Source organism: Panthera pardus, unplaced genomic scaffold (assembly GCF_024362965.1).
Source record: "Panthera pardus isolate Hobbes unplaced genomic scaffold, ASM2436296v1 HiC_scaffold_16, whole genome shotgun sequence".
Classification (NCBI taxonomy): Eukaryota; Metazoa; Chordata; class Mammalia; order Carnivora; family Felidae; genus Panthera; species Panthera pardus.
In genome coordinates this window covers 28502158-28528365 of record NW_026526721.1, presented here as the reverse complement: position 1 = coordinate 28528365, position 26208 = coordinate 28502158, and the positions used below count along the sequence as shown (strand labels likewise).

The following is a 26208-nucleotide window of genomic DNA, read 5'->3' as shown; positions in this document are numbered from 1 at the left end:
TTAGCGTAAAGTCCAAGACACCTCACGACCTAGCCCCGATAGCCTCTGCCATCCTAGTGTTACCATCTCTCCTGCACACTTTATTCCCAGTCATAGAAAATACGTTTTAATTTCATGAATGCACCAACTCTCTGACTTTTTCATGTTTTTGCACATCCTGCTTCTCCTTCTGGAGTGCTCTGGCCTCTCCGACATCACTCATTACCTAATTTCAACCCCCTTTCAAAATTTGACGTAGAGGTCAAGTTCTTCGTGAAGCCCTCCCTGTCCACCTTGCTAGCATGCAATTGATATCTTTCTTTTAGGTTGCCATGGTACCTGGATAGCTCTATCAAGGCACTTATTAAATAATATCATAGGTATCCATCTATACAGCTGTCCCACTGTGAAGGGTGAGCTTCCAGAACACAAAGGTTGTTATTTTATTTGTGTTGGTAATCTCAGGGCCCAGAGGTGTCTAGTGTAAGTGATACTCAGTCAAAGTTTGAAGAATGAAAAACATAAAGGCTGCTGAGCAAGAAGATGGAGGACTTCAATGGAAACAGAAAGCTTCAGGGCCATGTTTCAATCAAGGGAAATCGTACCCCGGGCAGTAAGTAATTAATAGCAGGCATTTGGCAGAGCATGTTGCTGGGAGTGAACCCCATTAGAAATATGAATGATATAAAGTTTGTACTAAAAGTTCCCTCTGAACAATTACATAAGCAGAGGCCAAGCGTTGCCCTGCTTGTTGCAAAAGGAACCTGAAATAAGGAAGCGACATCTCAGGGCAGAATCTCATGTTATCCAAGAAGTTTGGCAGAATTTGAGCAGTAAAAAAAAAAATAAATAAAAAATAACACTTGAAACCAATGCTGAGCAGAATTTTTCTCTCAGTTCTAATTGGCTAAATAGGGCCATTTGCTCCCAAGACAAGACTGGAAATTAATATTAGAAATAATGATCATTCGGTTTATTGTGAATAATGGTGCTGGGTTTTATTATATCTTAAATGGTAGATACAGTAGTTCATATCCATAGTTATCCTTAACAAATCATTTTCTTGTTTTCTAAAATCTCCAGTTTAAATTCGTATTTATTTTTGGAGCAAGTCGGGGAGGGGCAGAGACAGAGGAGGAGGGAAAAAGTCCCAAGCAAGCTCCAGGCTGTCAACACAGAGCCTGCCATGGGGCTCAAACTCACGAACCGTGAGATCATGACCTGAGCCAAAATCAGGATGTGGACGCTTAACAGACAGAGCCACCCAGAAGCCCCAGTAAAATCTCCAGCTAAAAGAAAACCTGACCATCACAATCAACATTCCATGCACAAGACTAAGGGAAACCAGGTAACCAACAGGCCTTAGTGATTACTTCTATAACAAGATCTATCCTTGCAGCATGCTACATTTGTACTCTCTTAGAGTATTCCTTACGTCTCTTAAAAGGGATTTAAGAAAATAAGATAATGCATAATGATATAAATAATAAAGAGAGAGAAGGTAAGGCACCTGAGGCTGCAGGTAGGCTGTTGTTTCTGTTGAGCTGGGGAAGATTTTTAGGAGTTAGAAGACCAGCAGGGGAGACCTTTGTGAGCACCACTCCTAGAAGAAGTGAGATGGGAAGCCATGCAGGAAAGAGAGTGTTTAAGAAATGTTGCAACTCCTATTTCAAGATTCTGAGTGTCCTCCCCCTTTGGTTTTACTGCGAGGGGTTGCTATACATATTTAAGATGCTTTGTAAATATTCCTGATAAGGGACTAATGTCTCTTCAAAAGCAACACCTGGTGGTTGGACTGTTTGTAGGTTAACATTTACAATTTTAGATGTTTTCTAAATTACTATGATATCTTTCTGATACACCAAATTTATGCAGCCTTTGACAAATAACATAGTTGACTTGCCCGCATTCCATTCCATTTCTTGTTTTCTGACCTTCTGTCTAAGCTGGGAGAACAATGATTGAAAGCACAGGCTGTGGACCCAGACTTGCTTGCTATGAGGGTGACTGTGGGCAGATTATGAGTCTTAGATTCCTTAACTGTCTAATGGGATCATAATAGCTCCTTGCAGTCTTGTTATGAGGATTAATAGAGTTACTGTTAAAATCAAACTCTTAGATCAGTTCCTAGAATATTATGAGTTCTCTGTGTGCTTGTTAAATAAACCAACTTTGGGAAGGTAAGGCGAGGCATTGAATAAACTGCACCTTCACAGTGAATAGAGACATATTTATGGAATGCCCACCATGTTCCTTAAAAAACATCTTCTCATCCCCTCGGTAATGTCAATGACACCGTGAGAAAGGTTGTGATTGCTGTCTCCACCCCAAAGTGAGAAAAATAAATCCCAGGGAAGCCAGGGGATATGTTCATATTTCACACACCAAGTCAGAGGTAGAGCTAAGCTTACTCAGACCCAGTGCTCTGACTCCTCACTAGCTCTAAAGAACCCTGCTCAGATCCCTGCTCAAAATTCATAAGCAATGCATCCATGACTCCTCTTCATGCAATCTCTCCTCCTGCCAAACGAAGACCTCCATCCTCATCTTAAAGTGCAATGCACAGACAACTCAATGAATCATAGAAAGAGGACTGGACAACATATCACGGCTCCTAAAACTCTACCCTTTATTTTTTTTTCAGGTAAGGAAACTCAAAGAGAGTTCAAGGAACTTGCTCAAAGCCATATAATTTATTTAGTATCAGAGGCACAGTGCAAACCCATTTCTCTTGACTACCGTCTTAGCACTCTCATTATATCCATATCATTTGAGCAATTTTCACAGGAGAGCAAAGGAAGGGCCAGGAGGTCACGGGAGCCTTGAAGAAACATTGGGGAGATGCTAGAGACAAAGAAAGGAAAATACGGGGCCCCAAAGACACAGCTTTGCCTACCAAAACATCTGGCTTAGGCAGACAACTTTTCAAAACTTTCTTACTGTAAGTGTTAGTAAACCTTTTAAATAAGTTTATTTAAATAAATTATTCAGATTTTAGAACCTTTTAAATAAATTATTCAGATTAATTTAATTGATAAGAAAATCCATTTCCACTTGAAGTAGCTAAAACTAACCTACTTAAAACCTCAGTTCTCAAGTGGTACAGTTTGAATAAATTCTATAGGGATACAAAACTGTGTTCACTTTCTTTGGTGTTATAACTTGCCTTTGGGAATTCTCAAAGTGGGTCTGATTAATTTATTCTTGTATTTCAGCATCCAGTACAGCACATAGCACTCAATGAATATTTCTATTTACTATTTTAGCGTATATAGTGGTCCTCAAACTTCCCTGAACCAGAGCCACACTTACAATAGCCTGTTAAGAAGGTGGATTCTCTAAATACAATCCCAGAGGAGTTAACCCAGCAGTCCTGTGGGGAATTGTTAACAAGCTTCTCCAAAATCTGAGGGAAGCAGTTTTACATAATGTGCAAATTAAAAATACAAATAATAGCTTGGATCAATGTGTTATCTTTCTTTATTATCTAATCCAAACGTTCCTCCCCAGGTACACCTCACAAAGCTCTCTTATAAGTGCTAATTCACATGCCACAGAGATCCTAACAGCACCACATATCCATATATATATTTTTTTTTTCCTAGCTAGAATTGTAATAAAACTTCAGAGAAGTATTCTCGTTAGACTATCTCAATTCTTTCTCTCAATTATTGTCTGTTTTGTTTTGCTTTTGCTATTGAGATTTGATAGGAAAAAAAAGTTGTTGAGAGAAATATTGAGGGGTTAAATTGGACATTACGGGTACAATGGAAAATTTATGGTCTCCTAGAATAGGAGCTTATCCTAAGTCTGTCTACTTGCTGGTTAACAAATATTTTAAGTTACTACAATGGTCTCAAAGGCAGACTTACACCCTGAGAGACAGGGTAATAGTAGGGCAATTATATAACTAATACTAGTCCTTGAGGGTAGGATTCCATAAAAAGGTTGTTTGGGGTCAGTCTGAGACATTCTAAAAAGGAGTGGATATTGCACATGCCCACAAACACATGTTTAAGACTAAATTCTTCACATTTAAAGGTCTGCAGTGTCTCAATGCGTTGCCCTCAGAGTTTGTTTGCCAGTAGATCTGTTGTAACAAGTAACACGATCATGGCTGGGACTCAAGAGAGGCTTAGGCAGAAAATGGCATCATTTACAATGTTTTTTATGTTTTTGTTTTTTCCTCTGGAAATCTTTGCGAGAGAAACTGTTTTTGGTCGGTTAATTGTCACAATAAGTAATTAAGAGGGACAGGGAGCATAGCAACATGCTACAGAATTAGACAATATAAATTAATCAACAGAAAAGTGATACTTCTGGTATCACTCTAAGTATAAACAGAATAACAGGCATGCTGGCTACTGATGAGAATGTAAGAACCTAACATTATGCACATAAACACAGAGTCAGGTAACCACTGGGTAGAACAGAGAGTTATGGGTTTCTTACTGGTCTCACACTCAGCCTTCCAAAGCATGACCTGGCACATTGGATTCATCTACAGTGTGCTCATACAAGTGTTCTTGTTATTATTTCAAGGGAAACATTTTAAGACTTGACGTAGAAACCTGAAAAAAAGGAAAAGCAAAATGATTAATCTGAGAACAGAGCAATACAGTCTGCCCCTGCTTGCGTGGAGAGCAAAGGAGCATTGTATTACTGGTATATAAATAGGACCAACAATCAATTGACATTGAGAAGCCTTACACTAAGATAATGACAAAAAAGAAGGGTATGGGGCTCCTGTCCTTAAGGAAATTGCAAACTATTGGTGGAGAAAAGAACAATATAAATGCATGTGAGGTTTTAAAAGTATAGAAATAGGTATATACATACAACAGGAGACAGTTGCAATAACATTGTAAAAATTAAAGTTTGGACAGAAATACGTGACCTGGTTTAATGGAAAGGGGTGCACATGACACTTTAAGTGAGAATAATAGCAAATCTTAAGGGAAGAAAATAATAAGGGAAGCTAGATGGCAAAGAGTTTATGTCTGGCTGCAGAAGGGAGGAGAGAACAGTGTGTGAAACAAAAGAACAGTAAGGTACAGGATGGACAAAGGAAGAGAGTCAGAACATTTTATTTTGATGCAAATCAAAACTAGGAGTTCTTTTAAAGTTATTTAAAGAGAGTGACATAATCAATAGATGACTGCAGAAGATCATTCCTTCTTCTTATAATTGGAGGAAGAAAAGGAAAAAAAAATGAGGTGAGGTCTGATGACTTTTTTAATCCATTAATTTTAAAGCAGACATGGAGGACAAACTTAGATCAAAAACTTGAAAGAAATTCACATTTCATTAGATGCCCAGGAGTTCTTGGCAGGAAAAGTGAGGACACCTCTGCACTAGACCATGTAGCCTGACTTAGAAAAAAATTAAAAAAAAAAAAAAAAAAAAAGAAAAAAAAAAAACAACCTTCCATGGAAACAAATAATGTGTTCCACTTCTGCCAAGGTCATTCTGCATATACAGATGGCTTAGGTGGCTCAGTGTAGTTAACTCCTTTGGCAGAGGAACACAGATTTCCATCAAATCCTTCTTCTGCTCACTGATATCTGGCCCCTGGCCTTGCTTGATCCTGACATTTTAGAAAAACTGTGTTGCCTTGTTTGTTGTTGTTCTCATTTTAGTTACTCTAACCCTGATACCTTCTGTAGCAATTATAAGTGGCAACATATAGGTGAAGCCAATTCAGTATTACCTCAAGGAGGTAAGGTATCTTTATCTTTATCTCAATTGCCAAAGTTATGTGGTTAGGGAAAGTCTGCTAACACAGCTCTCCTTGGCTAGGATTCACTCCAGAGTTTGTCATTTCTCTGAAGACCCATTGAGCAACCTGGCCTGAGTTTGAATTTGTGCAAAAAAGCCTCTAACCACGTTTGTCACACATTTTTTCCAGCTCATTAGCAATGTTGTGGACAACTTCTTTAATGAGGTTTGACATTTGACTACCACCACATCTGCGACCTTCTCCATCATGTCACCCTCCCCCCCCCCCCATCCTCTGCTTCCTTTGCTCTTACTCATTTTTGTGAGTGAATCATCTGATCCTGTCCCTTATATGACCATGCTCTGGTTTGATTAATCTCTCTCATCAACCCTCCTTCCTGAATCTTCTGATTAAATCTAGTCTTCTCCCTCCTCTCTCCATAATGCATGGGACCTTTTAGCAGCTATTAATTATTTAAAAGAACCTTACTTTCTATCATGCTCAAGTTAGTCACGACAGTTTTCTGTCGACCATGTGGCTTCTGTTAAAAATTATTGAACCCAATTAAGAAAAGCTTTCAAACACCAAGTTCTAAGAAGCTATAAAAAATCATCTTTTTCTATTACATTGACAAACTTGCTAGGTTGGAGAAGGAAATAGACACAATATGTCTCACCAAAATACATCTCTTCATCCTATCCCAAATGGCATATGGTACTCACCAACAGATTGAGGCAATGTGATTTAAATCAAATTATCAGCAGGTGACTGTAAAACCGCTAGGGGTCATTCCCAAGGAGGAGTTTTACCAGTGGATATTTTTGATCAAGCAGTCAAAATTCTGGTGGCATTCCACCTATGTTAGACCCTTATACAATATTGATGCTTTTCACTAGCAATCCAGCACAATTACTAAAAGGTAACACAATAAATTAATCTGTTGTTTAATTTTTAAAAAGGAAAACAGCTATCTGGACTGATTTTTACCAATTTGACTGAATCAACTGAAAGTGTGGCCATGGTATAGATAGTCTTCAGTGAATCTGCTCTCTAAATCATTTTCTGATGGCTATGAATTAGCTGAAAGTAGCTAAAATAGACATGACCTTTATAAGCTGAAATAGCCTGTGGGCCTAAATAGGATGAAGTAATAATATAGTGCCAGGTGCCGCTCACGTCCATTAGGTAAGAAAAAAGAAAATATCCAGAGAGAGCTAGACTGACTTGTCTAAGCCAGAGAGGCATTTGAGGTCAGACCTCACCCCACGTGAAACCTGGCATAATAATGCGGCACTGTAACTAAGAGAAGCGCAATTCTTAGCTGTATTAATACAAGCACAGTGTGTCAGGAAACACGAAGAAATCTTCATTAATAGTTTCCAAGCAGAGCTGACATTCAGCCAGTAAATACCAGAGGGGCACATAGACAAGGGTGATCATGCCAGTTGGTCAAAGCGTGCAGTGTTAAATATTTAAGATTTTGTAATGCTGTGTTTACAACAAAGTGTTATAAGAGGACATTATTTTGACAGTGATTAAAGGGAAAGAAAGATCATTTTATAGTCTACTGAAGATATGGACTCTAGTCTTGTCTCTACCCTTAATTAGAACCACCTGCCAGTTATCTCTGTAGTCCTTTTTTTGATACAGAGAACTGGACTAAGTAATCTTGATAATCTCTTCTAGCTCTAAAATTCTGACTCAAGGGAACCTCGTCTCTGGATTTCTCAAGCTAAATAATTTCATATCTAAATTAAAATATGAAGTAAGGTACATGCCATTCATTTAAGACTTGTGTCTAAAATTACTGCTATATCTATATGTTTGTGGATTGCATGCCTCTCCATAATAGTCAAAATAGAAATAAGTAAAATAAAAATACAAACTTATGGTCACTCAGTAAACCAAGACACCGCTTGGGGGCACTAACGCTAACATGTAATTTCACCTTTGTTCCTTTGTTCTTTTTCTATCAATATTTATTCCAGTTTCTTTGAGGTCGAGGGAACATGAGGCTTGGGAGGGATGGATATCCTGCTTTGGGTAAAGAGAGAGAAAGAAGTCATCTAAAGTTAAATTTACAGAAAAAGGAATTTTCTCTTTACTTTCTATTGCTCCAGTGTTCATTCAATATAATCCATCAACCGTTATCTCATGCAATTATAAGGGAGAAGACACAACATTGATGCCAAAATTGAATAGATTTTGGTCAGAAACTTTCCGGCGAATGCCAAGCCACACGTTATTATTAATGTAGAACTAGTCTACTAGTGTGTAGAGCAGAATTTTTTAAAAGAACTAAAGCTCTTGCAGGATGTTCCTCAAATGCATCTCATCTGCATAGCAGAAGTGAGAGCCTCCTGAGCCATTCAAAAATCCTTGTTAAATACTTTCTTCAGCATTGCCCAAGATTTACCCCAGAGGTGTGTTCATTAAACTAGGCTTATTAGGCTAATTGCTTTTTTTTTTTGCAATCATATACTTTAGTATAAGAAATACAGAGAAAAGTCAAAATGAAGGAAAATAGTTTCTATGGTAAACATTTAGTGAGCAAATGGAATCTCCTGAGTTTATTCATCCATTACATAACACACACACACACAGACGCGCACGCGTGGGTAGACAAGACGCCCATACACACCGTATGATAAAGAATACCAAGTAGAAAGAAACAAATCAATTCTGGTTAGTAAAAATTCAAATTTCTTTGATATTCTTTTCTTTTAAGATTAGAAGAGGTGAATGGGAGGAAGGATAAGACATTTTTTTCCCTTAAGAAAGAAGACCTACTGAACATGGTGGATTTATTTAATGCTGAAAGTCACATTATTGAGATTAGACATCTCTTTTTCAAGGTGCTCCTGAGAGATAATGGCTCTCACACCTATAATTCAGTGGACGCATCGGTGACATAAAAACGGACCTGAGGACCGAAGTTAACACCTTCATCTCTACATAGCACATGATGATTTTAAGAATAAGTCTAGAGCATATTTTTTTCTTTTACATTAGTCTCATTTCTAAAGGTTTCTTTTAGGTAGACCCTATACAAATATATTTTCTTAAAAATCTGGTCAATTTTAAGACAAATGAAAAATGTAAATTGTGAAATATTTTTTTCTATTTGCTATTCTGAAGTTATAATTTATAATACTATTCTTGCCCATAGATACAATCAAGGCAGGAAAAACTTGAAAGTCCTGCATGACATGGGCAAAAGAGTTAGAAAGTGAATCTTCATTTATGAAATAGATAAGATTTCATAACTTATTTTAAAATAAAATTAAAAATAAGAAAGCAAGTTACTTTTAGCATTCATTTTGACCACTATGGATATGTTTATCCTAGGGAGAATGAAAAGAAAAAGAGATATGTTGGTTCTCAAAAAGTAGATACTGAGTGTATTCATCTAATCTTTGAATAAGCCAGGACCTCACCAGCAAAGTTCTCAGCCTCTGCCCCTCCACTGTCTGCTTCCTCGCAAAATTTAGCCTATTACAGTCTTGTTTTTTTTGCAGTAATTACATGTGGTTATAGCCAAATTTTGACTTGCTTAATCTGATCTCTTCATGATCAAAGAGAGGACTCATAGGCTCATTCTACCCCTGTCCACAGCCTCTGAGCCCGGAAGCCTAATACAGTGTGGTTAAGGCAGCTCACCCAGGGACTTTCACACACTTTATACTGCCTCCTCTTAAGACAGGGAGCATGTTTTTTCAAAGTCTACCCCTTCTCCAATACTCAATTCTAATTTCACTTACTCCTAAAGGCTTCCCTAGATTTCTCCAGCCCAGAATGGCTGTTTCCCCCCAATTCACAGTACTACAGATTCTGTACAGGTGAAAAATGTACCTGCTTTTTGATATCTATCATGTGATATTTTAGACTGTTACATGTGTTTTGCATCTCAACTTTGCAATTAGACTGATGACATTAGACATTAGACATTAGACTGATACAGTTAGTTGCATTTTTGAGTGCCTACTATGTGTTAAGGAGTATTTATGTGTTCAAAATTTTACAACAAACCTGCACAGTAGCTATTAGCCTCATTTGACATATGTAAATGAGACACAAGGGTTAAATTAATTGCCTGGGGCTATATAAATACTGTGTACCAAATCTGGATTAGAATCAGATATTTAGAAAGCAAATATCATTGTTGAAATTCTTGTATATCCCCTTTGTCCCTTTTACAGTGCTTTACCTAATTAGATACTACAACATTATTTTCTGATGATTGGTTTTAAGCACTGACTTAAAACTGCCCAGGTTATCATAAGTAATATTCTATGGTATCAACCAAAACTAATATTTATGCTGTCTAACATGGCACAGAGGAGACTGGCACTAGGCCAATGCAATCAATGAAAAGAAATATAATTCCGAAGGAGGAAAACAAATACGTGCATGGATGCACGATCAGGTGCATTGCTTTAGAAATAGGCAATGACTTTGGCCAAGACGTCCTCTTTCTCTCTCTCTGAAGTGCTAAGGAAATAGTGAGAAGAGATATAAAACAACGAATATGCAAGAATATGAGAGCTTTCTCTCCAGATTTCAAGAGCAAGATTTAAGCACATCTGAAATAAAGTAGTTGATAAAAATGGTTATGAACATGGATAATAAGAAACTATTTAATAAGTGGGAGAGTCTGGGCCCATACCAATCACAACAGGCAAAGCAGGTGTTAGGATGGACAACCATGGACAATTGGTCCAACCATCTAAGTACGTGTTGCCTAAGAATCAGTCCTGGTTTTGAGGTATGGACTGGCTAAAACAAATAAATGCCTCTTTCATCCCTCAGCATGGTTCAGTTCTAGTCTGCTGTAATTGCCATACCCCTGGAATTATCAGGTCCAGTGGACAGGCTACTTAGACCATGGAGATTCATTCAGCAGATGTTTATTAATTATCCACTCTGTGATATCCACTGTGCTAGACAACAGATAAAGACAAATCAGACATCATTCTTGTCAGGGAGTGTGCAATCTAACTGACTTTTGACCAGAAATTATCTCTGATACAATTCTAGGAACTATTTTGCCACGAAATGATAAAGATAACATGCTTTCCTAAGAATTCCATGTATTAGTTGGGTTCTCTCCAGAAGCAGGCCCTGAAGCAATCTTAGGTGTGCTTGATCTCCTGGCCATCCAGGGAGTAAGCACCAGTAACCATAAATAAATCCCTCTTATTCACATACTTTAGACAAAATCAATTTCCATTACTTGCAAACAAAAAGTTGTTGAGTCATGCAGTTATTGTGCATGTTTGAAGAATGTCATGTTTGTGTATAACTCACCCCGTAAAACTGGAGAGTGGAGAGGTGGTAGAGGGAAAACAATCCATAAAGGGTGTGTTATTTAAGCCAGTCACCACACTGGGTGACCAAAATTTATCCCCCTGAGACACTCAGAATGACCTTGGCGAATTACCCCTCATGCTCATCAGTTATTAGTGAAGGGCTGCCTCTGCAACAACTTCCCTAGGGCAGCCCTGAGATAACCATGCTACTGCTGTGTCGTAGGAATCAGGGGCTGCCTTCCACTGAAATGAAAAGAGAATCCACGAAGAAATGGGTGACGTTCCAACAATGTCTACTGTAGTATCTTATCTAAAAGTTATGGACCGTAGGTAATTAGCACAATAGATACCGCCATTGTCAAACAATAGATATTGGGGATCTACTTTCATTAAGGCAATATGCTAGTAACTGAGAGACGGGTCATGGCACAAAGTAGTAAGCTTTTCTTTTTATGTACATTTTAAAATATTTTTTAAATGTTTATTCATTTTTGAGAGACAGAGAGACAAAGCATGAATGGGGGAGGGGAAGAGAGAGAGGCAGACACAGAATGTGAAGCAGGATCCAAGCTATGAGCTGTCAGCACAGAGCCTGACGCGGGGCTCAAACTCACAAACTGTGAGATCATGATGGGAGCCAAAGTTGGACGCTTACCTGATGGAGCCACCCAGGCACCCCTATTTCTTTATATTTTAGATGGTTTAACAGTATCCCTCAATAGGACAATTTTCTTTTGCCTTTCAGAAATTGACAGTCTAACTTTATGGGACAACTGTACACAAAATGACATTCTATGAGCAGGTATGATAATGCATGATATAATTAGCAATATTTACTTGCAGGTAACATAATTTAATTTTATCTGACTTATCAAGAACAAAAAAGAATTTATTGGTTGTTTGCTAATACTGACTTTTGGCTCGCCAAAAGACCACAAGAAAGACCTGCTGATTCAGGTGTATTAGACCTACCACACTAAACAAAGCCAACAGTTATAGGGCTCTAGAGTCTGGATATAACGATTGTAAAGTAAGTCAGCAAGTCAGGGAACTATCTGGGCAGAATTTATGATATAATAGTTTTAGGTTAAATGAGCACAGTGAAGCAAGGGCCTTGAAATGAGTTTTGATGAGTAAGCTACTGGTCCTGATTTTAACTGGTTTACAATCTTATCTTCCAGGAACACGTATATCCTGGAACATGAAGCTAAGTAATATTTGCTGGATCTCAGTATTGCCTCACACAGGGACAAGGAATTGTGTTGGCTTCGGCTCTCATTGAATAGCTCATAGCCTCAAAAGAAGAACTAAACCATCAGCTCTCCAGAAGGATAAGAACTAGGATACATTAGGGAATTCAATTCAACACAAAGAAAGTTTCTTTGGTGATCCTACCATCTTTCATTCCTGAGTGTTCCACCTTAGGGATAGAATTCCCAATAGAGTGCCAACAATTGGTCCAGTGTGGGATATGCAACAACCCTGTGGTGAAGAGAGACAAGAGTCTGTACTTCTGTATTTCAGAAAAGTCACATGAAGAGAGGAACCTGGGTGATCAGTCAGTTGAGCATCTGGCTCTTGGTTTTGGCTCAGGTCCTGAGTCACAGTTCCTGAGCTCCAGCCCTGCAGAGGGCTCTGTGCTGATAGTGCAGAGCCTATTTGGGAGTCTCCCTCTCTCTATCTCTCTGCTCCTCTCCAACTTGTGCATGCACGTACTCTCTCTCTCTTTCTCTTAAATAAATAAACTTTTAAAAAGTCACATGGAGAAGAGTACAAGCAATTTCTCAAAGGAAGAGCAGTTAAGCAAATAGATAAGAAAATATCCACTGCAATGTTCAAATCGCTCTCAAACTTCTCTCTTACCTCCTTCTCCTTATAAATACTGAATTTTGATTGAAACTGTTTCCTTTCATTGATGTTCAAAATTAACAACTACATTTTTGTTGGTGCTCAAAACACGAAATTTGTATTTTTAAAAGTCATTTCTTTCCTTTGATTGCTTCTCTATAATTAACCACTGCAGTCAACACTTGTCAGTTCAATCTCTCCAACATGTTCTTCTCACCCATCCTTTCCTTTCCATGTACCTATAACTGATCTGATCTATTCTTATATTTATGTTATTTCAAGATTCTTTCAATAGCCTCATACCTGTTCTCTGCATTTATAAAATCTCTTGTCTATTTCCAGTTTAATAATCTTCTTGAAACACAGTTGTGATTCCATCATTCCCAGCTTTTCCTGATTCAGTTACTCCTCATTTGCTATCATGTAAGTGTCACACATTCTTATTTTCACCTTAAAGATCACTTAACAATGGCCATCAGTTCTCTATCTGGACTTACCGTATACTACTCACATTCATGGGCACTTTGCCTCTAACTGGACACATGGCTATGTTGTTAGGGTATGCTATGATTTCTTAATTCCAAACTCCTTGAAAACACAATGCCTGCCTGATTCACTTTCATATTCCCCAAATGCTTAACACAGTCCATTAGGTTGCAATCTGAGTGACTACTCTGATGAATTGAAAATGATTGCCTTAAATGCTACTTTGAAAAAGATCATGAGGTCAAGTTCAAGATGAATGGAATGTTGTGACTGATTATTAAATGTTTATGATGGGCAGTTGGTGTGTGTGTGGAGGGAGGACAATAGCAGTATCTGCACCTCACCCTTTCCATCTTTTCCTGAATATTCGATTAACATTTGTTGAATGAAATTCTCTAAGAATTTAGAGTAAAGATGTTTCAGAAGAGACCTCTTTGATCCTCACTGGCTTGAGAAACAAGACCATCTCTATCTACAAATAGCAATTATTAGAGAGAACTAAAGTTATCTGCATTAACATGACTCAACTACCTGTAGCAGGAAATTCTTGCCCTAGAAGATAAGGTTATAAACTGAAAGATAACTTAGCTGTTTACTTTAGGAAAATTCCTACAAGCCAACTTGTCTGGATAATTATTTTGCTCACTTATCAGGACAATGGATTGCTCCCCTGGGCAAAAAATTCACTTATCAAACTTCAGCTTACTTTATCAAGATTCATTTTAAGGCCATGTCCTCTTAAGTCCACCACTACTAAACTGTTATGTCACGTACATTGCCCAGGTCCAATCACCTCCCCACCTTGAACTACCCACCCTAAGGCCTACTTAATCCAGACCCCAGACCCTATAAACGTCCCATAAATGACATTTGCCTTCTTGAGACACTATTAAGATTCAATTGGGCAGTATCCCCCCTTACTCTAGTAAGTTAATAAACTTAGCTTTGTTTTTCAACGTATTTTGTGTTGATTTTTTAGAGACGTGATACCTGATAGTCGATTTAAGAAATACCATACAAAATTGGGGACAAATTCAGGAAACTGATAACTTTTTGGTGAGAACAGAGTTGCACCTTCCTAGTTCATGAAGAGTTTTCAGGGGCAGATAAATTGAGAATAGGTAAACCTTACTTTGTAGAAGCAACATGACATTTTTGCACATTTACAATGCAAGGAAAAGACAACCATTAGCCTTCGACACTGTCACTCACCATCGAGCACACAAGGCCAGTTGATTCCAATCATGTAGAGTTTTTCAAACTATGACATACACAAGAGTTTCAGAGGGGCTTGCTTACAACACTGATTATAGGCCCAATTTCTAGGGGCGCTTGGGTGGCTCAGTTGGTTAAGCATTCAACTCTTGATTTCAGCTCAGATCATGATCTCATCATTGTGGGGTCGAGCCCCACATTGGGCTCCACACTGACAACACGGAGCCTGCTTGGGATTCTCTCTATCTCTCTCTGCTCCTCCCCTAATCACACTCTCTCTCTCTCAAAATAAAGAAAGTTGAAGAGGCAAAAAAGAAAAAAAAATGTGGCCGTTAAAAAAAAAAAAAAAAAGGACCCAACTTCCAAAGACTCTGATTCAGAGGTCTGTGTCAGGGATGGCATCTGCCTATCAAATAAGTTGGCAAGTGATACTAAGGCAAAAGAAGCCCTGACCATTAGAATCCAGGATGATATCTAAAGTCTAATCACCTAAAACTATTTCTACTATTGATCCATTTCCTCAATGACCATTTCATCTCAAATTCAACTTCTTTTGACTATTTTCATATTCATTTGGCTGTCCTTTTTTTCTTTTTGCATATTTTTGATACTTTAAGGATTTCCAAAACAATGGAGAAAGAAAGGGGAGGAAGGGTAGAGAGAACTCATCTTACCTAAATCTTTTTTTCTGTTATCACATTTTTTTTCTATTTTATGAATGAGAAATTATTCTCATCTCGTATATTGACTTTTTGTGTTTGTATTGAAAACTTGTTTCAACTGGGCTTTGGGGAGACACTTCCTTAAAAAAAGATTTTCTAGGAATATTAATTTACTAATAATACATAAAACATGAATTACACTCAATTGTTATGCAATATGCATAATGATCCCTGAAGAAAATGTGATAGATTTGTCAAGTATTAATTTGGTTTTAGGAGATTCTTCTGTTAACTAGCTTATTATGCAGATATTGTCAGAAATAACTTTTCCTTTCCTGTAACAAACCTTTGACTTTGTGTAAGAAATAAAGAAAAACAGATTGCCTACACCAGACATACGCCAAAGTCCAGCAAGACAGAAGAGAAGGGAAAAGGTGGAGAGGAGTTACAGGTTCCTGAACAAACCTTCTTTTTTGACTAGGACCAGCCCTTTGAGCCCTGTCTGAACTCAGCTCTTAAGAGCAGTTCTTCAGAGACTCCTGGGTGGCTCAGTCAGTTAAGCATCCGACTTGGGCTCAGGTCATGATCTCACAGTTTGTGGGTTTGAGCCTCACGATGGGCTCTGTGCTGACAGCTCTGAGCCTGGACCTTGTTTCAGATCTTTGTGTCTCCCTCTTTCTCTGCCCCTTCCTGGCTTGTGCTTTGTCTCTGTCTCTCCCTCTCTCTCTCCTCTCTCTCAAAAATAAATAAACATTAAAAAAAAAAGATCAGTTCTTCTGGACCAATGATAGGGATGGTGAAAGAATCCCAAGAACACTGTAATCAAAGTTATGTATACATGATTAAAGCACCTGTTAACTTTTTTCTTGCAAAAGTCAATGCCTTATGTTGTTCATCCTGACAAATTAAAAAAAAAATATTTGCACAGCAAAGATAGTACCTTTCTTGTAAAGCAGTATGTTTTTCAAAATACCTTTTTTTTAACTGCTTTGGATGAGATTTTTATTGTCAAACTTATTGGATGCCAGCCTTTCCAAGAGCTTGCCCTATTTTTTTCATTCAGAATGAATTGTACCAATCAAACTTGCAATGCAGTTTTTTGCATTATAGTTGGATTTGGTGATTGGTTTCAAAATACATGCTTTTTAGTTTTTGTAACATATAAGCCAGATAAATTGTTAATGCTTTAGAATTCCCTACCCTGTCTACAAAGCTGTAATCACCAAGACATTATGGTATTGGCACAAAAACAGACACATAGACCAATGGAATAGAATAGAGACTCCAGAATTGGACCCACAATAGTATGGTCAAGTAAACTTTGACACAGCAGGAAAGACTATCCAATGGAAAAAAGACAGTCTCTTTAACAAATGGTGCTGGGAGAACTGGACAGCAACATGTAGAAGAATGAAACTAGACCACTTTCTTACACGATTCACAAAAATAAACTCAAAAAGGATGAAGGACCTAAATGTGAGACAGGAAACCATCAAAACCCCAGAGGAGAAAGCAGGAAAAAACCTCTCTGACCTCAGCTGCAGCAATTTCTTGCTCAACACATCTCCAAAACCAAGGGAATTAAAAGCAAAAATGAACTATTGGAACCTCATCAAGATAAAAGGCTTCTGCACCGCAAAGGAAACAATCAACAAAACTAAAAGGCAACTGATGGAATGGGAAAAGATATTTGCAAATGACATATTGGATAAAGGGCTAGTATCCAAAATATATAAAGAACTCACCAAACACCAAACAAATAATCCAGTGAAGAAATGGGCAGAAAACATGAATAGACACTTTTCTAAAGAAGACATCCAGATGGCCAACAAGCACATGAAAGGACGCTCAACATCACGCCTCATCAGGGAAATACAAATCAAAACCACACTAAGATACCACCTCACACCTGTCAGAGTGGCTAAAATGAACAACTCAGGGGACTACAGATGCTGGAGAGGATGTGGAGAACCAGGCACCCTCTTGCACTGTTGGTGGGAATGCAAATGGGTACAGTCGCTCTGGAAAACAGTGTGGAGGTTCCTCAAAAAATTAAAAATAGATCAACCCTATGACCCAGCAATAAAACTCTAGGAATTTACCCCAGGGATACAGGAGTACTGATGCATAGGGGCATTTGTACCCCAATGTTTAGAGCAGCACTCTCAACAATAGCCAAATTATGGAAAGAGCCTAAATGCCCACAACTGATGAATGGATAAAGAAATTGTGGTTTATATACACAACAGAATACTACGTGGCAATGAGAAAGAATGAAATATGGCCTTTTGTAGCAACGTGGATGGAACTGGAGAGTATTATGCTAAGTGAAATAAGCCATACAGAGAAAGACAGATACCATATGTTTTCACTCTTATGTGAATCCTGAGCAACTTGGCAGAAGCCCATGGGGGAAGGGAAGGAAAAAAAAGTTAGAGAAGGAGGGAGGCAAACCATAAGAGACTTTTAAATACTGAGAACACACTGAGGGTTGGTGGCGGGTGGGGGAGAGGGGAAAGTGGGTGATGGGCATTGAGGAGTGCACCTTTTGGGATGAGGGCTGTGTGTTGCATGGAAACCAATTTGACAATAAACTATATGTAAAATTTTTTTAAGAGAATTCCCTAGGCTGTATGAATGATGGAGATTTCTTTGTTACCCCTGATAAAACCGTTTTAATTATCTTCTTATACTATGCCTGCCTGTTTTGTGGTACAAGTTCAGAAAATTGCTACACAGAAGGTATAGAGCCACAGGCTTAATTTTCAAAGCCAGGCAATATTATGTGGCCACATATTTTTAATATAGCTAAAATATAAAATCACTAAATAAACTGACCCAGATAAAGTAACTGTTACTCTTAAGCAACAAATCAGAGGTTTTTATAGGCTGAATTCAGGCCAGATGAAATTTCCATTTGTTAGCATTGTTGCTATCCAAAGTGCCAATGTTTAGTAAAATTTTAATTGTTCATTAAAAATGAAAGACTATTTTTACGCAAGAAAGGACAATGATAAATACAGCCAGACCCAATCTTTTAATTGTGCCTTAAAGTCTTCTGTCACCTATATCTAATATCTGTACTTCAGCTCTATGCTTTGGATTATATTCAACCAGATGCACTTTTTTCTCTATTTATAATCAGGATGTGTCTACATGAGATGGAAAATGTGAAACATTGTTTAGATTGTTCAAAAAATAAGAGCAAGTTCAACTGAAAACATGGAAATGAGTGGTGCAGAATGAGGTGGTTTTTGAGATGGGCATTCCGGGGAATCATCTCCAGTTTTCTATCTTACTTCTGTAAATAGTTTCTCCTCATTTTTATTTTCTACAGTTTGTGGATTTGTAAATCTGGCTGCAGATCCTTTTGAAATAATCTTGAAGCGTTTTGTTTACAAACTGGTCATGCATGGCAGGGTTATTTGTGCCTTTAGACTCTACTTTCAGAAAAGTGAGGATTTCTAAGAGTATATGATGACTAGTTAGGCCCTACATAACCTGTTGGCAATGTTTGTAGAAATAAATTAGATGAATGGCATTCAGAGGCATCCTTTATGTGAAGGTAACATGAAGGCAAATAAATCTTTCTACCCACTCCCCCACCCCCACCCACACACCTCAAATTACCTACCCTGTGTCTCATTCTTTTAGGGCCCTGGGGGTGGGCATAGTGGTAATTCATTTGTGAACTTCTGGTCTCCTTATTCCTCACTTCTGGGAGTTTGGTTTTCAACTAGTGTTTGAAGCATAACATTACCTGGAACTTGTTAAAATACAACTCTTGCTGAGATGGGTCCCATCTCACACCTATCCCATCTCAAACCTGCTGAATCACAACCTGAATTTTAATAGTATCCTCAGAGTTTTGTAAGGACATGAACATTTGAGGAGCTCTGAGTTACACCTCATAAAGCCCTGGTCTGACTAGCTATCCTCTAACTAAACCGTGCTCTAATTGGAAATTCAGAAAATAGGCTTCTGATACTCATAAACATTTCTGTAATTCTACATGAGGTCTGACCTTATCTTTCCTGGCTCTCTATTGTGCCTCAACAGCTCAAGAATATCTTCAGTGTCTTCCCCTGAAATGAGCAACTTCCTACCTTAAATGCATGGATGGTTCTTCTACAATGATGAGAATTTTGGACACCAGTAAGGTCAGGGCAGAGGAGCTTTCTGAAATTGTTCTTTAAATCCTATCATGTAGGGGAAAGTCTTGTTCATATTTATTCACCTTGTAAAGGAAATAAATCAGTTATAACTCACAGTCTATTAGCTTATATTATAGGCTAGTCTTGGTGCATTTTAGGATACTTTTTCTGCCTTGGGTCTCTCCATTTTGTGTTGATTCTGAAATTTTGGTAGAATCTTCTCCTAGGTTCCTAAACCAAATATAACTTTGATCCTCAGAAGGCCACCTTTTCCTTTTACTCGATTAAAATGACAAGTAACTATTCATTATGGCAGTGGAAATAAGTCTGCCAAGAGCAATTTACTCTCACTTTGCCCAAGCTGAAAGAATTTGGGAACTCTACAGTCCTCCTCACTTTTCTACCTCCTGCGCACAGTTCTCTTTCCCTTGTCTCTATTCCTATTGTTACTGTCATAGTCTGAGTTCTTATCATTTCTAATGTAGACTGTTGCTATAGTCTCCTAACTAGTCTCTCTGACTCTGGTTGCAATTCTTCCTCTTCAGTCTCCATACTTTCGAAAGTATACTTCTGACCACATCACATTCTGTGAAACATTCTTCAATGACTCCCACACTGTCTGCTCTGTGATATACAGACTCACTAGTTAGTCATGCATGGGTTTCATTGGTCAGACCCCTGACTTTCTGTGCAGTATCATGTCCCCTTCCTTCTACTTTTTGCATAAACATCAGAAATATGTTATAAGCTCTCTTACATCTCGATTCTTTCACCTAGAATGTTCTCAAACTTTTCTGACTTTAAGTACTATGCATCCATTAAGTCCAAATTCACCCATCACTTTCTGTGAAGCATTCTTGGTGTACTCCAAAAAAATTACATTATCTTCCTACGTTTGTATTGTGCTTTATATATCCATCCAAATATATGCATAGTGTATATTTTTATAACTGTCAATGAACTAGACTATAAATACCCGAGGGCAGGGAAAACCTTTTAATTCTTTAATTACAACTTTTTGACAAAGAGCATAGTTGTAAAGCTCAAGAAATATTACAGATTGACTGGATGGAATTCATCATCATATTGAAGGTAATGGTTTTTTAGACATTGGGAAATGGAGGTTCTATCTGCAAATCAGTAGTCAACAATCATATACTATGCATAGAGAGAACTCTATACTTGATGCTGGGCAGAATATACAAACTCATTCAACATATATCTATTTAGTGCATGTCAATACTGTTTTGGGCATTTGGGAAACATTGCTGAGAGATATAATCGTTATCCTAAGTTGCCTGCATGGTATTGAATACAAGACTTCATTAAAGCATACTCTGACCAACTGTGCCTTAATTAATCTGAAGTCAAATTAAAACTATAAATGAGGGCTCCTCCAATTCATTTATCTTTTGGTAGTTTATTATGGTGCCTCTCAAACCTGAAAGTGCCTATGAATACACATTCTGATTCATTACATCTGTTATGAACCTGATATCCTGCTTTTGTAAGAAACTCTTAAGTGATGTTCATATTACTGGACCATTGCCCACATTTTTTTTTCTTTCTTAGAAAAAGCTTAAGGTTCAAGAACAATCCTGAACCTTAACCTCTCTCAAAATACCAAAGCTCCAGAGCACCCTCATTGTGTTCTTCAGAACCACATATCAGAACAAGGCTAACTATGTAGACTGCTGCACTAGGGAGGTCTAGAGAGATGTTGTTTTCAAAAAAGTTCTTAGGGTTCATCTACACCTAAACAGAGGCAAGGAAACAAAAAGGAAAAAATACTTGGATGATATTGGAAATTGTTTCAGAACATTGAAGTAGCAGCTCTCTAGAAGTTAAAGCTCGTCCCAACTTAGCCTGAATGATGGAGAAAAGAGTGCCTCTGGATAGTAACAAACTTATTTTCAATAGATATGTCCTCACCTAGCTTCCATAGGAAAATGCTTTATATAGATTCCTTTGCCATTCTTCACAAGATCAAAGATAGTGCTCTGCGTAGAAGAGGCTAAACATATGTGGAATGAATGAATGAATAAATGAACGTTCTTTCTAAGCGCTCAGAATTTAAGTGACTTGTCTGACCTATTTGTTATGGAAGTTATTGTCTGACCAATTAGTCAATTAAGCTTTATTGAAATGCTGTTGTTAAGCAGTGAGTTATGCTGGCTTATGTGGGATTAAAAAAAAACTTTTAAGAAAAGTACACATTACATAAACTGCCTTTTAACTGAGTAGGATGGCTGGCATTTAAGCACTGGTTTTTATGTTCTGTGCTGGTTGTCTGCCACAGTCTAGCTGAAGTTTAACATTAAATAATGTTAAGTATGTGAATTTGGGGGAGAATTTGCATTTATATCTCATATGGTTTGTTACCCAAATAGAATTGAGTGGTTACATTTTTCTATTTTTTCATGTCTTATTTTGTTAATCATTCCAAACACATTTGTTCCATTCCATAAAAATGAGCAGCTTACCTTCCACCTTGGTGAAATTACTGTTAATCATTCTCTAATGTCTGCATTATCCCATTTAAACCGTTCCCCTGTGGTTTTACAATTCCTTCTGCTCACTAATCCAACAGGAGGAATGATGTGCAACAAGCAAATATAGAGAAACAAATAAGTTTCTCTGGTGAATCATCGCTGTTAAGCCTCGTCAGCAACATTAGAGTTTCTCAAACTGTTATTTAAGAGTCATATAAATCTACAGATAGAGCATCCCAACCAATGAGGTTGAAATTTTTCCAAGTAATGATATAAGCCTAATAGAAGATAGAAAATACCTTTTCCCCCCAAATTTGTATTTAAATTCTAGTTAGTTAACATATAGTGTAATATTGTACACTATATGTTAAATTCTAGTTAGTTAACATATAGTGTAATATTGTACATTGAATATTGTACAATATTCAGGAGTAGAAGATACATTTATATTCATGATCCAGTTCCACTTCTAGTATCTAGCCTTAATCTTGACTGAAAGAACATTAACCTTAAAACGTAACCATGGTGAAAGAATAATTGGAACCACATGATGTATATAGTGGAAAGAGAAAATATACATAATATCCTAAGACTTATGTCCGTTTTGCTGCCCATACTTACCTCCAATGATAAAAGATTGCATATCTCCATGTAATTGCTACATGAGCAAATACATCAACAAATATTGCCAAATACCTGCATGGAATATAGAGACATCTAATCATTTAGATTTTTTTTTAAATACCTTAAATTTCTTAAATATTTCTTAAATACCTGAATGTTTCTTAAATATCTGAATGTTTCATGTTATATAAGTAAAATATCCAGATATTTAACTGAAATTTATCATTCTCATGTGACTCCTTCATACTTTGTGTACAAATACCTAAATATGTATTTTGGGCAAATATCTGATATTGGTATATTGTATATAATAATCTTAATTCATAAGCAATGACATTATATATCCATCATAATGTCACATTTATTTTTATGAATAAATGCTATAATTTGAAACTTGTAAATTAGCGGTGAGCATTTTCAGGTCTACAATGACCCCACGTAGGTGCTAAACTAGTATTATCTAATGACAGTTCACTGGGGCTAGGGAAGGAGGCAGGACGAGAACACTGACAGGGTGTACATCTCATTTATTCATTTCCTTTCTAACCACTCTCTGAGATATTAAACACACACAAAAAAAAAGGTATGCAAGGATAATAATAAAGTAAAAAGCTGACTAAACACCAAAAGTGCCAATATCACATTTAAATCCTGAAATAAAACCTTTATATTCTCCATCTGTCAGAACACAAGCACCTTTTTTTACCTCAATAAAGATTACTCTTCACGCTACAATTCTCAATTCTCCTTTTTCATTTTACAGGTCTAGGGTCTTTAGTGACATCACACTATAATTATGCTCAAGTGTGGGTGATTAGGAAGGGAGAACATTCCCCTACTACTTCCTCCCTGCCTTGTGAGAAGTTAGAGCAGGATGTCAGAGATTATCATGCATTGTGCCATGCCTCAGTTCATTAGACAGCCCACTTGCCTACCATCATAGGAAAACTTGACCCAAACATGAAATATACCATTGGTAATTTTTACCTTCACCGTATATTCAATTCAGATAGAGAATACACATGTAAGCTGAAGTCCCCTTAATCTCTGATGGTGCCCTTAATTCTGATGTTCTCCTTTAACCCTCAGCACCACTGACATAAACGCTTACACTTCTGCTCTTATCTCTGCTGAAGTCTTTTATAGACAACCCTTTTCTACGATTTACACCTCATTATAAAAATCAAATTTCTTGGCTGTCAGAAAGAAATTGAGTGCAGCAAGCCAGGAACTCGCTCTCTGACACCCTGAGATGGCATATCAGCCTGGAGGTGGAATTCCCAAAAGAGAAAGTCGGAATTATAGATACCACCTACATCCATTCATAAATAGAAGAAATAATGATGGCACAGGAGAGTGGTTTTGAAGTTATAGTGCAGAAGATTCCAAATAATATTTAAATTAAAAAAATAGATTTATGACTCAAAATATGACTAAAAATTCACCAGGACTCACTTCCCCCTTGCACCATAGATTAATATCACATTTATCTTATTGGAAAAACAAAAGTGTTAATGATTTGTAAAATGAAATACAGTGGTATTTCAACTCTCTTCAGAAGGAGGATCTACCAGTTTCCCTGAAGCTCTACAACTAATCCTGTTAACATTAGTTATTTTTTCTATTTGAACTTAATCTGTCCCTTTGACCACTTTAAGGAGATATATAGGCAAAGCATGTAACTTTGATTTTTAACTAATTATATACCTCAAGTTTCTTAAAGCACTCACATTAATTTGGGTCATGTGAAAAAAGCTACAATTAGACTTATGACTTCATAAACCATTTCCTATGTATTCACTATTTATTAATGTGTCCATTTTTAAAAAGAACTAATGGCTTCTTCTTGCACTCAGCTCCCTCCACTACCCATTCTCTCACTATCAGCATCTAATACATGCTTTCATATGTTCAGTAAATGTATGTATTGAATTTATGTGTCTGTTAGTATATGTATGTGTCTCTCATTAATGAGACAGCGTGTGGAGTGTCCATCCCTGGAGAGCTTCAAGAAGTGAATAAAACCTATGTTTTATGTGATGCATTATTCTCCTCAGGAGCTTTGGTCAGATGATCTCTTAAATTTGTTTTTTGATCTATAACTAAAAGATCAATGAGCTATCATCAGGTAATTCTGTACTATTTAGTACATAGCTCTATTGCTCAAGAGTGCTAAATGGTGCCCTGGGGCTCTGAAAAAATTAACGTATAACCCTTAGGGTCCAAATTACTGCCAAGGAGTGATTTAGGTAATGAGAAATAAACTCCATTAATATCTAGCAAAGCAGTTAATCAGAAAGTAAAATAACAATAATAAATAGGTAAATCTATTTTCTCATTGTGTCCTCCTTTGGACAGAAAGAATAACTATTATGTGTGTTCCTCACAAAAAATCTTTAATAAATTTTACAGTAACGATCAAGTCTTCCCTTGGGTTTCTTACCTCTAAACTATTCCCTATTTCTTTAATCTTTGCACATAAGATCTGTTTTCGTCCCTTTAATCACCTTCATTTCTCTTTTCAATGTCCTCCTCAGTTTATCCACATCTTTATCAATATGATAACCCCTAATATTAATCTAATGAAGGACTAAAATATATTCAAGGAGCACAAGACATGCTCCTTCTTGCTATACTTTTAAATGTTAGCTTAATCTCATGACAAACAGGACAATTTTATAAATGCCATATCTGTAGTTTCTAAAATGACAAGTTGCACATCGGTAGCCATTCTAGTCAGTGATAATAGTTCCTAAAATCTCTCTGGTTTATGTACCAAGTTTATGAACCAGGCTGTGTTTAGTTTTGGCAACAGCATTTCACTAATCACAAGAAGTGGTGCAGTAATATTTGAGGTCCTGCTGTAGTAGGACTATAAAAACATATACACTAGTCTTCCAGGTCTGAGAACAACTATTGGTGCCCAGCCATATCAGGCTTTTCCCTCAGTAATCACATCTATGTATACAAGAATACTGCATCTAATAAAAGAACACAAGATCACTATGATTTATGCTTTTGTGTCAGTATGATAACCTCTGCTTAGTACTTCTTACTATCCAATTTTTATTAAGTTTATCAATAACTTGGCCAATTAATATACCTGGAAATAGTCCCTATTGCAGTTAAAACAAAACAAAACACAAAAGAGTCAGTTGTTAGATATATTCTGACACACGTCTTCATTCACTTGCCTGGTTGTTGTTTGTTTTCCCTTGTAGAGGAAATTTCTTTGTATATGGGGAATGCTAGCCATCTGAAATTCTCCAGTTTCCATAAGAAAAGTGAAAAGGAATTATATGCTCTGTCAACTAATAATGACTAGGATCAGGGCTTAGTGTGAAATTCTTCAAAATCTGTGTATTTTTCCATTTGTGAGACTCAGTTTTGTCCAAAGTCCCATGTCACTATATTGCTACAATCAATCTCTTCCCAAATGGAAGAGTAAATTTTAAAGTTGGATGTATCACTTAACACAGTTATTTTGAAAGATAGTTCACCAGAATATGACCTCATTGAACTTTGACATTGGTAAGAAGAGAAAGAGAAGGCCCTGTTCTTTTTCCTAATTCATGTCTCTTTACCACTGTGATGCATTTTCAACTCTTCCCCAAAGTAGTGCATCCTAGTAAGCACTCTCAAATCACTTCAACAGCTCCTTTAGTTCTTGAAGTTACCATTTTCTTTCGCTTAAGGAAGAACTTGAAGATAGGTGGTCAG

The 26208-nt window shown here is 37.2% G+C and overlaps 2 long non-coding RNA genes across 2 annotated transcripts in view; one reads left to right on the top strand and one right to left on the bottom strand.

Annotated features, from left to right (window-relative positions):
* The first annotated feature begins 946 nt into the window (after nt 1–946).
* LOC128777241 (uncharacterized) lies at nt 947–14839 on the top strand. The gene is made up of 2 exons (XR_008422432.1): nt 947–1327; nt 12189–14839. It is a non-coding gene; the product is annotated as an uncharacterized LOC128777241 (long non-coding RNA).
* LOC109277832 (uncharacterized) overlaps nt 3442–26208 on the bottom strand; it is a 39870-nt gene continuing 17103 nt past the window's right edge. Inside the window, exons 2-3 of the long non-coding RNA XR_002085340.2 lie at nt 7647–7735; nt 3442–4550 (exon numbers count right to left, since the gene is read on the bottom strand). This is a non-coding gene — a long non-coding RNA (uncharacterized LOC109277832). The remainder of the gene's footprint in view (nt 4551–7646; nt 7736–26208) is intronic.